We start from the raw sequence: 13,519 nt of genomic DNA on the forward strand, positions 1-13,519 counted from the left end.
GGAGCTTCATCCCTCCTACTTACCATGTGGAGAGGTGGTACATACTGGCAACTTGCAAGTGACTTGGAGGATTCCTCCCTAATGTCAGAACAGAAAATAGGATTGGTGGGGGTGGCTGGAAAACTGGTGTGGGGGTCAGGACTGATCAGAGAGAAACAAGAAGCAAATGGTTCAGATCCATAGCAGCATCCCAAGCTCTGAGCCTTCCAATCCGCACTGTAAAATTTCAATCAGGTCTTATGGAGACTGAGAGTTGCACAGATTTTTAAGGACAAAGCAAAATCTGCACAAGAGATTAGTGATCTCTCTACTTACACATACACATATGCCAAGTTGCTGTATGTGGCACAGGGGTGGCCGAATTTCTTCTTGGTTTACAGATCCATTCTGATCAAGGGAGAGAGCTGGAGAACTGCACCTTTGAAAAGAAGTCTAATTGACAGAAGTCAAAAGTTTAAAGGTATGAGGCTAAGATAAGTTTGGTAAATTTGCTGGGTAGCCCTGGGCAAGGGTGGGAGGGGCTAAGGGAACCTGCAATGATCCATCTATATCAGGCCACATGAAAAGAAACCATAGTTTTACAATTTCTGTTACGATATTTAGAAGGAACTCCAGCTGCCAACTGACCTTTGTCTTATGGTTAGTGACAAGGGAACAGATTGGAAAGGCCTGATTTGAGATGTAGTTAAAGAGAAGACCTCAAGACTTTTTGTGGCTGAGCTCTGGCAGTTCATCATAACCTTGAACACTGTGACTTTGGGGTAAGGTATTCTAAATTGAGATCTTGTACAAGATTTGGGAATAAGAGATCAACAAAGCTGAGTAACTGTGGGAAGTGCTCACCGAGCATATCAGTTTGCAATGATGTGTTATGATCACTGCCTCTATAAGATGCTATCTTATAGCCAAACCTGTGGCTATTAAGAACACACACTTCACCATGAAAAACTGCCAGAAAGGGCAGAGGATTTATGTCAATCTAGATAATGATAAAATCAATGATTTAAGTTCTGATTTATAACCCATGATTTAAGTTATCATCAACCATATAGGGTCAGAAGGAAATCCCATCCTCACTCTCACAGCAGAGACAATTTGAGAGAAAAAGCAAACAAAGAGATGATAATGAGTGACATGCCTTAAAGGTGTAGACTCAGTGATGCTCTGGTCCTTAGCGGGGTGGCGGTGAGATCTCCCACTGCCATTCCAGGAGGCAAGTGCCTTACCGGAGGATAATCTGGAACCCCCAGATATCATGTCTGTAGGCCCATGTCTGTCTAAGACAGGTATGTGTGTAATGTATTGTGCTACAAATGATGAATATGGATGAACCAGGGAGAACTCCCTAAAGGATCAAGTCACTGGTAACAGTGACTGTTCCAAAATTAGCAATGTCTATCCAAGAAGATTGAATGCAGCACTTTCACAGCATAATCGTTCAAGATTTGAAATAGCTCAACTGGAATTCCATCACCTCCACTAGCTTTGTTTGTAGTGATGCTTTCTAAGGCCCACTTGACTTCACATTCCAAGATGTCTGGCTCTAGGTCCGTGATCATGTTATTGTGACTATCTTGGTCGTGAAGATCTTTTTTGTACAGTTCTTCTGTGTATTCTTGCCACCTCTTCTGCTTCTGTTAGGTCCATAGCATTTCTGTCCTTTATCGAGCCCATCTTTGCATGAAATGTTCCCTTGGAATCTCTAATTTTCTTGAAGAGATCTCTTGTTTTTCCTATTCTGTTGTTTTCCTCTATTTCTTTGCGTTGATCACTGAGGAAGGCTTTCTTATTTCTCCTTACTATTCTTTGGAACTCTGCATTCAGATGCTTATATCTTTCCTTTTCTCCCTTGCTTTTCGCCTCTCTTCTTTTCACAGCTATTTGTAAGGCCTCCTCAGACAGCGATTTTGCTTTTTGCATTTCTTTTCCATGGGGATGATCTTGGTCCCTGTCTCCTGTACAATGTCACGAACCTCCGTCCAGAGTTCATCAGGCACTCTATCTATCAGATCTAGTCCCTTAAATCTATTTCTCACTTCCACTGTATAATCATAAGGGATTTGATTTAGGTCCTATCTGAATGGTCTAGTGGTTTTCCCTACTTTCTTCAATTTAAGTCTGAATTTGGCAATAAGGAGTTCATGATCTGAGCCACAGTCAGCTCCTGGTCTTGTTTTTGCTAACTGTATACAGCTTCTCCATCTTTGGCTGCAAAGAATATAATCAATCTGATTTTGGTGTTGACCATCTGGTGATGTCCATGTGTAGAGTCTTCTCTTGTGTTGTTGGAAGAGAGTGTTTGCTATGACCAGTGCATTCTCTTGGCAAAACTCTATTAGCCTTTGCCCTGCTTCATTCCGTGCTCCAAGGCCAAATTTGCCAGTTACTCCAGGTGTTTCTTGACTTCCTACTTTTGCATTCCAGTCCCCTATGATGAAAAGGACATCTTTTTTGGGTGTTAGTTCTAAAAGGTCTTGTAGGTCTTCATAGAACCGATTAACTTCAGCTTCTTCAGCGTTACTGGTTGGGGCATAGGCCTGGATTACTGTAATATTGAATGGTTTGCCTTGGAAACAAACAGAAATCATTCTGTGGTTTTAAAGATTGCATCCAAGAACTGCATTTCGGACTCTTTTGTTGACCATGATGGCTACTCCATTTCTTCTAAGGGATTCCTGCCCACAGTAGTAGATATAATGGTCATCTGAGTTAAATTCACCCATTCCAGTCCATTTTAATTCACTGATTCCTAGAATGTCTATGTTCACTCTTGCCATCTCCTGTTTGACCACTTCCAATTTGCCTTGATTCATGGACCTAACATTCCAGGTTCCTATGCAATATTGCTCTTTACTGCACTGGACCTTGCTTCTATCACGAGCCACATCCACAACTGGGTATTGGTTTTGCTTTTGCTCCACCCTTTCTTTCCTTCTAGAGTTATTTCTCCACTGATCTCCAGTAGCATATTGGGCACCTACCGACCTGGGGAATTCCTCATTCAGTATCCTATCATTTTGCCCTTTGGGTTTTGCCCATGGGGTTCTCAAGGCAAGTATACTGAAGTGGTTTGCCATTCCCTTCTCCAGTGGACCACATTCGGCTGTGGTCCATGTGATCAGATCGACTAGTTTCCTGTGATTATGATTTCAGTGTGTCTGCCCTCTGATGCCCCCTCACAATACCTACTGTCTTATTTGGGTTTCTCTTACCTTGGTCATGGGATATCTCTTCACAGCTGCTCCAGCAAAGCGCAGCCGCTGCACCTTACCTTGGACGAGGGGTATCTCAAGGCCGCCCTTCCTGACCCTGAAAGTGGAGTAGCTCCTCTCGGCCCTCCTGCGACCGTGCAGCCACCACCTATTGGACGTGAGGTAGCTCCTCTCAGCCGCCCGCCCTGGCCTCAGGCGTCAGGTAGCTCCTCTCCGCTGCGCCTCTTTGCGTGGTCGGTTGCACTGGGGCCAGCGTCTCTCGCTCAATATACCAGCAAATTTGGAAAACTCAGCAGTGGCCACAGGACTGGAAAAGGTCAATCTTCATTCCAATCCCAAAGAAAGGCAATGCCAAAGAACGCTCAAACTACCACACAATTGCACTCATCTCACACGCTAGTAAAGTCATGCTCAAAATTCTCCAAGCCAGGCTTCAGCAATATGTGAACCGAGAACTCCCAGAAATTCAAGCAGGTTTTAGAAAAAGGCAGAGGCACTAGAGATCAAATTGCCAACATCCGCTGGATCATGGAGAAAGCAAGAGATTTACAGAAAAACATCTATTTCTGCTTCATTGACTATGCCAAATCCTTTGACTGTGTGGATCACAATAAACTGTGGAAAATACTGAAAGAGATGGGAATCCCAGACCACCTGACCTGCCTCTTGAGAAACCTGTATGCATGTCAGGAAGCAACAGTCAGAACTGTACATGGAACAACAGACTGGTTCCAAATAGGAAAAGAAGTACTTCAAGGCTGTATGTTGTCACCTTGCTTATTTAACTTATATGCAGAGTACATCATGAGGAACGCTGGGCTGGAAGAAGCACAAGCTGGAATCAAGATTGCCGGGACAGATATCAATAACCTCAGATATGCAGATGACACCACCCTTATGGCAGAAAGTGAAGAGGAACTCAAAAGCCTCTTGATGAAAGTGAAAGAGGAGAGTGAAAAGGTTGGCTTGAAGCTCAACATTCAGAAAACAAAGATCATGGCATCTGGTTCCATCACTTCATGGGAAATAGATGGAAAAACAGTGGAAACAGTGTCAGACTTTATTTTGGGGGGCTCCAAAATCACTGCGGATGCTGATTGCAGCCATGAAATTAAAAGATGCCTACTCCTTGGAAGGAAAGTTATGACCAACCTAGATAGTATATTAAAAAGCAGAGCCATTACTTTGCCAACCAAGGTCCTTCTAGTCAAGGCTATGGTTTTTCCCGTGGTCATGTATGGATGTGAGAGTTGGACTGTGAAGAAAGCTGATCGCCGAAGAATTGATGCTTTTGAATTGTGGTGTTGGAGAAGACTCTTGAGAGTCCCTTGGACTGCAAGGAGATCCCACCAGTCCATTCTAAAGGAGATCAATCCTGGGTGTTCATTGGAAGGACTGATGCTAAAGCTGAAACTCCAATAGTTTGGTCACCTCATGCGACGAGTTGACTCACTGGAAAAGACTCTGATGCTGGGAAAGGTTGGGGGCAGGAGGAGAAGGGGATGACAGAGAATGAGATGGCTGGATGGCATCACCGACTTGATGGACATGAGTTTGGATGAACTCCGGGAGTTGGTGATAGACAGGGAGACCTGGTGTGCTGTGATTCATGGCGTCGCAGAGAGTCGGACACGACTGAGCGACTGAACTGAACTGAACTGATCCAAGAAGATATTGGCTGGTGTCTGTGGAGCACTGGCAGAATCCCAGCCTGCTTATGGAAAAGGATGACACTTCAGTTGGGAGGACTCATAATTTTCAGCTGGCAAGACAGATGTCTTCATCCCCTTAACCTCTCCATTCTCTCCTGTCCTTACCCTCAGCAGGGAGGGCATCTTTTAGCTTACTAACATGGCAAGAATTTCAGGGATGATTATTATGGATGATAGTGGTCCCATAGTGCTTCCCTCTGAGTAATGGGAGAGCCAGTCTTAAGTGGCTGGGTGAACGGACTGTGCTGGCTTTGACCACAACTGTGGAAAACAGCTTAAGAACTTTGGACACAGGGCATAATTGACTCAAACTCAGGCAGTGGGAGTTTGGAGAAGGAAATGGCAACTGACTCCAATGTTCTTGCCTGGTGAATCCCAGGGACGGGGGAGCCTGATGGGCTTCCATCTATGGGGTCACACAGAGTTGGACACGACTGAAGTGACTTAGCAGCAGTAGCAGCAGTAGCAGCAGCAGGCAGTGGGAATAGAGTGAAACTGGGATCCAGGAAAGTGGGAAGAGGGTGAGAAAATGAAGGAGGAAAAACAATACAAGAGGATGTAAGGTCAACTAGACTTTCTTTTTTTTCTTTTCTTTTTTTTTTAGGTAATTAATTTATTTTTTATTGGAGGCAAATTATTTTACAATATTATATTGGTTGGTTTTGCCATACATTGATATAAATTTGCCCCGGGTTTACATAAGTTCCTGAACCGCCCTCCCACCTCCCTCCTCCCTTTATCCTCCCTCTGGGTCATCCCCGCATGCCAGCCCCGAGCATCCTATAACATGCATTGACCCTGAACTAGTGATTCGTTTCACATATGACAACATACGTGTTTCAATGCCATTCTCCCAAATCATCCCACCCTCACCCTCTCCCATAGAGTCCCAAAGACTGTTCTATACATCTGTGTCTCTTTTGCTGTCTCGTATACAGAGTTATCATTTGCATCTTTCTAAATTCCATATATATGTGTTAGTATACTGTATTGGTGTTTTTCTTTCTGGCTTACTTCACTCTGTATAATAGGCTCCAGTTTCATCCACCTCATTAGAACTGATTCAAATGTATTCTTTTTAATGGCTGAATAATACTCCATTGTGTATATGTACCAAAGCTTTCTTATCCATTCGTCTGCAGATGGACATCTAGGTTGCTTCCATGACCTGGCTATTATAAACAGTGCTGCAATGAACATTGGAGTACACGTGTCTCTTTCAATTCTGGTTTCCTCGGTGTGTATGCCCAGGAGTGCGATTGCTGGATCATATGGCAGTTCTACTTCCAATTTTTTGAGGAATCTCCACACTGTTCTCCATAGTGGCTGTACTAGTTTGCATTCCCACCAACAGTGTAAGAGGGTTCCTTTCTCTCCACATCCTCTCCAGCATTTATTGCATGTAGACTTTTGGATAGCAGTCATTCTGACTGGTGTGAAATGGTATCTCATTGTGGTTTTGATTTACATCTCTCTGATTATGAGGGATGTTGAGCATTTTTTCATGTGTTTGTTAGCCATCTTTATGTCTTCTTTGGAGAAATGTCTGTTTAGTTCTTTGGCCCATTTTTTGATTGGGTCATTTATTTTTCTGGAATTGAGCTGCAGGAGCTGCTTGTATAATTTGGAGATTAATCCTTTATCAGTTGCTTCATTTGCTATTATTTTCTCCCATTCTGAAGGCTGTCTTTTCACCTTACTTATAGTTTCCTTTGCTGTGCAGAAGCTTTTGATTTTAATTAGGTCCCATTTGTTTATTTTTGCTTTTATTTCCAATATTCTGGGAGGTGGCTCTTGGAGGATCCTGCTGTGATTTATGTCGGAGAGTGTTTTGCCTACGTTCTCCTCTAGGAGTTTTATAGTTTCTGGTCTTACATTTAGCTCTCTAATCCATTTTGAGTTTATTTTGGTGTATGGTGTTAGGAAGTGTTCTAGTTTCATTCTTTTACAAGTGGCTGACCAGTTTTCCCAGCACCACCTGTTAAAGAGACTGTCTTTTCTCCATTTTATATTCTTGCCTCCTTTGTCAAAGATGAGGTGTCCATAGATGCGTGGATTTATCTCTGGGCTTTCTATTTTGTTCCATTGATCTATATTTCTGTCTTTATGCCAGTACCATACTGTCTTGATGACTGTGGCTTTGTAGTAGAGCCTGAAGTCCGGCAGGTTAATTCCCCCAGTTCCATTTTTCTTCCTCAAGATTGCTTTGGCTATTCGAGGTTTTTTGTATTTCCATACAAATTGTGAGATTATTTGTTCTAGTTCTGTTCAACTAGACTTTCAAAGATGACTTTTTTTAATAAGAAAAGAGGAAAGATCATTCAGGGATAACAAAAAAGCACTTTCCCCGCCTCTCATTGCAAACCACGGGTTAGCTAGATGAGGTTCTTTGCAGAACTAGAGTGTGCCTGCATGCTTTTAGTCATGGCTGGTGCAGTGACAGAGTTCTCTGTCAATCACTCTTGTGAGCTTAGAGTCTCCCCACTTTTTTTCTTTGGAGTGAAAGGGTTCATTGGTTCCAGTGAAAAAACAGATGACATTGGTTACCTGGTTGAATAATGAGGATGAGGAAGGCAGTCTCCATTCTACACTTGGAGTCAGTTTGCACCTTGACATTCAGTGGTGGCAATCTTATATCAACCCGAAGTTGAACCAGCCCCCCAGAATGGACATATATAGACAAATACATGTGCTTTAGATAATGTAATTTTAATGCAATAAGATCGTTTGTAAAATGTCCTGTTTCCTTGGCCATTCTGAAAACTCTGCCTGGTTGGAGGCCAGGTATATTCTCAAGATACATCTCTGGGGTTGTGTAACTGCAGGAAATAGAAGCCAGATTCTTCTAACAAGGACATAACTCTTTCCACCCCAATGACTCCAGGTCAGGAGAAAAACACCTTATACTATTTTCATCACAATAGGGTTATAAAATAGTACTTCTGATTTTGTTATGCTAATTCTCTACTTAAAGCATCAGATTATTTCTTGTTTTAAAATAGGGTAAATCTGGTATTATAAATGATAATATAAATGATAATAAACAAATAACAAGATGTAAAATATAGAGGTATAGCTCTCATCACCTGAGTCAATTCAGAACATCCCTGAATAAAAGATATTTCATTCATTTGTTTTTTTAACCAGTTGAAAACTACATTTTATTTTACTAATTTAAAACTGGATGGTGGCAGGATGAGTGCTATTTCAATTTTAAAAAATTCTTCATTCACTAATAAAATCCATCCAAAACAAAGTTCTTATCAAAGAATTGTTTTACATAAATGTATATGATTACTAGTTCATGAATTGTATATTCATGTATAATTTATAGCTATAATATTTCAGTTTTTTGTAGACCAGAACATTTTACCCTATGATTTATTGTCAGCATATCACCTACAACTTTACAAATAGTTCCTATCAATTATAACTTCATGTACATATCACTGAAAATGAAGGATAACATTTAATGGGTTCACTTCAATCGACTCTTATTCACAGACTTCGATATGGATACCCAACTTCCCTGAAAAAATGATACTGTACTTTTGTATACTACTTTACAGTTTTCAGAATGTGGTTAAACATATTATAATGTGTTCAAAATGAGTTATTTTGTAGTCTTCCTCATATGAAATATTTCATAGTCAAATGTTGGATTTTAAAATACTGAAAGAGTATGAGGGGGTTCAAAAATATAGGAAATGGTGGGGTTTCCCTGGAGGCTCAGTGGTAAAGAATCTACCTGCCAACGTAGGAGATAACGGGTTCGATCCCTAGTCCAGGAAGATCCCACATGCCTTGGAGCTGCAACTACTGAGCCTACGTGCCACAACTTCTGAAGCAATTAGAAATTAGATGACACAATTAGAAAACAAAACTTAATATATAAACTTCTAAATTGACTCTGTGTATGTGTGCCTGTGTGTGTGTAGTGGGGGTTGGGGATGGGGAGGGATGCTGTATAAATAATGACTTTGTGACTAACAACATTTTCAAGAAGATAACATTAATGTGGGATAAAAAACATTCAGGAAAAAATACATTCAGTAAAATATATTATATAAAATATTCAGGAAAAACATCAGAGAGTAAGTATTTAACTTGTTTTAGCAAAGGTTTAGATTGTGTGCCTGTGTTTGTGTGTGTCTGCATTTGTTTAGGGGAAGGCAGTTTTAATGAAGGAATGTTCTTGACCTAGAAGAAATGAATGCTCAGAGTGCAACAAGGTGGTCATTCATTCAACAAAGCAGAGGACTGAAAACCACCAGCTCTGTGCCAGGCATAGAAGGTACAAAGCACATATTTCCCTTTCTGTTATCACTTATTTACAAAAATGATAAATGTTATCATGTTTCAAAATACAGTTTACAGATTTTAAGGTAACCAGACTCGAATCCCAAGGGGTTAGCACAGCTTATCAAAAACCCCTATCTGACTTTTGTCCCTTAAGGACAACAAAGAAACAAACCTACAAACCCCAGAATCCAGTTCAAATTTACTTTTAAAATCTGTTTTAATTTTTCCAGAAAATTAAATTAATTATCTTTTTAGATCTTAGTGGATCCTTTCAGAAATAAAAGGCCCTGAGGACCCATAGACAAAAACCATTAGAAGCTTGCTATGAAATGATGCATTAACTTAGTAATCTGGCAAGCCCTCTCCGTGTGTCTTTCCTTCACCACACTTGAAGCACTTCCTGTTCTAGGTCTCATCCCCAACCCTTTTCCCCTCTGGGCTCCTTGGGTACCTCTGTTTCTCAGGCATCTCTCATACTCTCCTATGGTTCACCAATGGTTTATGTATTTGATCTCCTCACTAGACTATGAACTTTTTTTATATTTCAGTAATAAGGACTGATGCTAAAGCTGAAACTCCAATACTTTGGCCACCTCATGTGACGAGTTGACTCACTGGAAAAGACTCTGATGCTGGGAAAGTTTGGGGGCAGGAGGAGAAGGGGACGACAGAGAATGAGATGGCTGGATGGCATCACCGACTCGATGGACATGAGTTTGGGTGAACTCCAGGAGTTGGTGATGGACAGGGAGGCCTGGCATGCTGTGATTCATGAGGTCGCGGAGAGTCGGACACGACTGAGCGATTGAAATGAACTGAACTGAACTGAATTATGACTAACCCCACACTTAGCATCCAGTGGGTTTCATGAAACTTTGCTGCACGCTGTTAGACAATTTAGAGTACTAGTTAGAAACTCTACATTTTCCTAGAGCTATAAGCTGTAGGGAAACAACCTTTGCAGCTATACTTTTAGAAGAGGCAAGTTTCCCAGATTCCTTATACCTGAAGTAGTAAAAATAAGATTATAAAGGTATATGCTTAGTTCTTTCCTTTAGTAAATATATCATACAGGTGGAAAGGGGTAAAGATGGTAGGCTGTAAAAACAGAATGGGATTTTTCCACTCTTGGGATATAAAGTAAACTGAACTGAAAGTTTGTCTTTGGGAGGATGGGATAGGGGGACAGAGAGAAAGAGACAGAGAGAGACACTCCCTGCAGTCTGACATCTAAGTGAACCCTTTTGGAAACATAGTACTAGCAGTGCTCCTGCTCACAGCAAGAAACAGATTCCAGGAGTAAAGATCAGGGCTTTGAACCCTGCTGTGAAGGCGACTCTCTCCAAATCAAAGGGTGCGGAAGACTGTAGTTCTCTTCAGCTCTGGCACTGATCAAAGCCTTTATTTGCTTCTGCTCTTTCAAACCACGGATTAGTGGCCTATTCTTTGTATTCTTAATGTATCCAGTTCCAAACATAGAGAATTCTCTAACCCTGTCCATCCCCAGGATGCAGAGTCCTGTATACCTGTATTCCTTCAGTGCAATAAGTTCTCAGTCATCTGGTTGTCAATGGTTTGCAAATGACAAGTATTATACAATCACATGAATACTTACTTGAGATGCTCATTGGACAGAGCTCCCCAAAACATCTTTGTTCTTTAAGAAAAACCTGATGTGTTTAAACAATAGCACAATAAAAACAAATCCACAGGAAGTGGGTAAAACAAAAAGATCATCCCATTTCCCCGCCTGACCAATGTAGCCCTGGGGGAAATGTCTGGGATGAGTCCTGCTTTAGGCTGCTCTCTGACTGCGGTAGCCTTTCAGGGCTCTCTTCCACTAGGGTTTAAACTCCTCTCCCATCCCTAGTCATCTGTGTTCTCTGAATCAGATACGCCAAGTCCTCAGGCTATTTCTATCCTCCATGAAGGCAGACAGGTAACACTGGGGCAACAGCAAGGTGACTAGTGTGTCTGGAGCAGAGTGAGGAGAAAAGTAAGAGAGACGGTCAGAGATCGGGGGCAGAGGCTGGTTGTGCATCACCACGTATTCTAAAATATTTTGGCTTGTACTCTAAGAAAAATGGGGTGTATTAACAGAGTTGCGAGTAGAGGTGTGGCATAGTCCAATTTATGTTGGAAAAGGACCCCTTGGGTTGCGATGTTGAAAGCAGTCTAGGGAGGCAAGGACAGACCTGGGACGGTCCCTGGCAGCCAGTCAGGTAGTGATTACAGTGGATGGGCTTAAAGTAGCAGTGGAGGTAGTGAGACATGGTGAGTCTGGACCTTTTTTGAATGCAGAGCAAACAGAATCCCCTGTGGATTTGATTTGGGATGTGAGAGAAAGAGGCATCAAGAATATTAGGAAGATGGCTGCCAGCAGCTGAGACAGGGAAGCCTGAGAGTATAGCAAATGTGAGAAATCAAGGGTTCTACCAGAAAACAGGTAGAAAAGAGGAAGACTTTCTTTCTGTTGCAACATGAGAAGCGTATACATGGAATTGTGCTCTGCCTGCTGGCAATTAGAAGAGGTTGTACCGTTTATAAGCATTAGGTTGGTCCCCATAAAAGGGGGGTGAAAAAGAGAAGTATGCGATGGGTAGCTGGAAAGAAAGAAGTTAGCATTCTCAGATCTCAGAGATAAATGGCCTAAGCCAGTGGTTCTCAGATTGGAGTGTGCAGTAGAGTCATGGGGATTATTAAAATCTATCTTTATTAAAACACAGATTGCTGGAGGATCTCTGATTCAACAGAGCTGATAATCCCAAGAGTGCACATTTCTAGTTTTCAGGTGATACTGACACTCTTGGTTTGGAGATTGTACTTTGGAAAACACTAGCTGAAGAGCGAGCAAAGAGACAAGTCCATCCTACAGTTCAGTTTATCAGAAAAGAAACAGTGTTGACCCAAGCTTCACAATTCTTAATTATAGGAATATCCTAACTCTTCACAGGGGTGATAAAAACATAGTTCTGGACAGGCAGTGCAATCTAGAGTCTGAAGTTTGGAGCTGACAGTTATTAATTGAGATATTAATAATTGTCCCCCTGTATCTATGGAGGATTGTTTCCAGGGCCCCCAGAAGATACCAAAATCTGAAGATGTTCAAGTCCCCTATAAACAATGGCTTAATATTTGCATATATCTTACTCATACCCTCCTGCATACTTTGAATCATCTCTAGATTACTTGTAACACGTAATACAGTATAAATTCTATGCAAATAGTTGCTGGTACTCAGTTAATTCAAGTTTTGTGCTTTTTTTTTTTTTTTGGAACTTTCTGGAATTAAAAGAAATATTTTCCATCTGAGATTGATTGAATCCACAGATATGGAACCTGAGGATATGGAGGGCTGACTGTAGATGGAATTTAAAATCATGAAAAATTAGAAAAGCATATCCAAAATGCCTGATAATATAGCAACAGAAAGGTGAAACAAAGATTGGAGGCAAGAAGGGATGATGTTTATATCAAATTTGATTGATACCTGCATTTAATAGCTGTTCTTTTGTTGTGGTGGATTTGTAGAGGCCAAAATCAGGTATTCCAAGAAGTATTCTTTTCTTTATTTCTTTTTGTTCCCCTCTCCTAAAGTGAGGTATCTGAGACTCTGCAATGTTCACGGTCACAGAAACACTGTCACACAGCTAGTGTGCTGCTGCTGCTAAGTCACTTCAGTCGTGTCCGACTCTGTGTGACCCCATAGACGGAAGCCCACCAGGCTCCCCATCCCTGGGATTCTCCAGGCAAGAACACTGGAGTGGGCTGCCATTTCCTTCTCCAACGTGTGAAAGTGAAAAGTGAAAGTGAAGTCGCTCAGTCGTGTCCGACCCTTAGCGACCCCACGGACTGCAGCCTACCAGGCTCCTCCATCCATGGGATTTTCTAGGCAAGAGTACTGGAGTGGCTTGCCATTGCCTTCTCCGACAGCTAGTGTGGCACGTTATATTTTCCATAGATGGTCATAACATTATCTCTCATTCCAAGTGCTATTTTGAAATGTGACCTCAACACACCTTACATTGAAGCATATGGTCTTTATTCTCATCCTTAACTCTAGGCAGGCTTATGACTTGCTCCTAACCAATGAAAGGCAACAGATGTGATGCTGCCTGACTTTCATGGCTAGGACAGAAAAGGTGGTGCAATTTCCATGCTATTTGGTGAACTACCTCTGCTAAAATCCTGAGCCTTCACGTTTGAAGTCCAAATCCCTTGAGGCTGCCATACTGTGAGGAAGTGGAAAGACCACATTGAGAACTTAGAGGCTACTGAGTTCTCCAGTATCTT

This window comes from Moschus berezovskii, chromosome 10, assembly GCF_049115385.1.
Source record: "Moschus berezovskii isolate FMDL1 chromosome 10, NW_MosBer_1.0, whole genome shotgun sequence".
NCBI classification, from domain to species: domain Eukaryota; kingdom Metazoa; phylum Chordata; class Mammalia; order Artiodactyla; family Moschidae; genus Moschus; species Moschus berezovskii.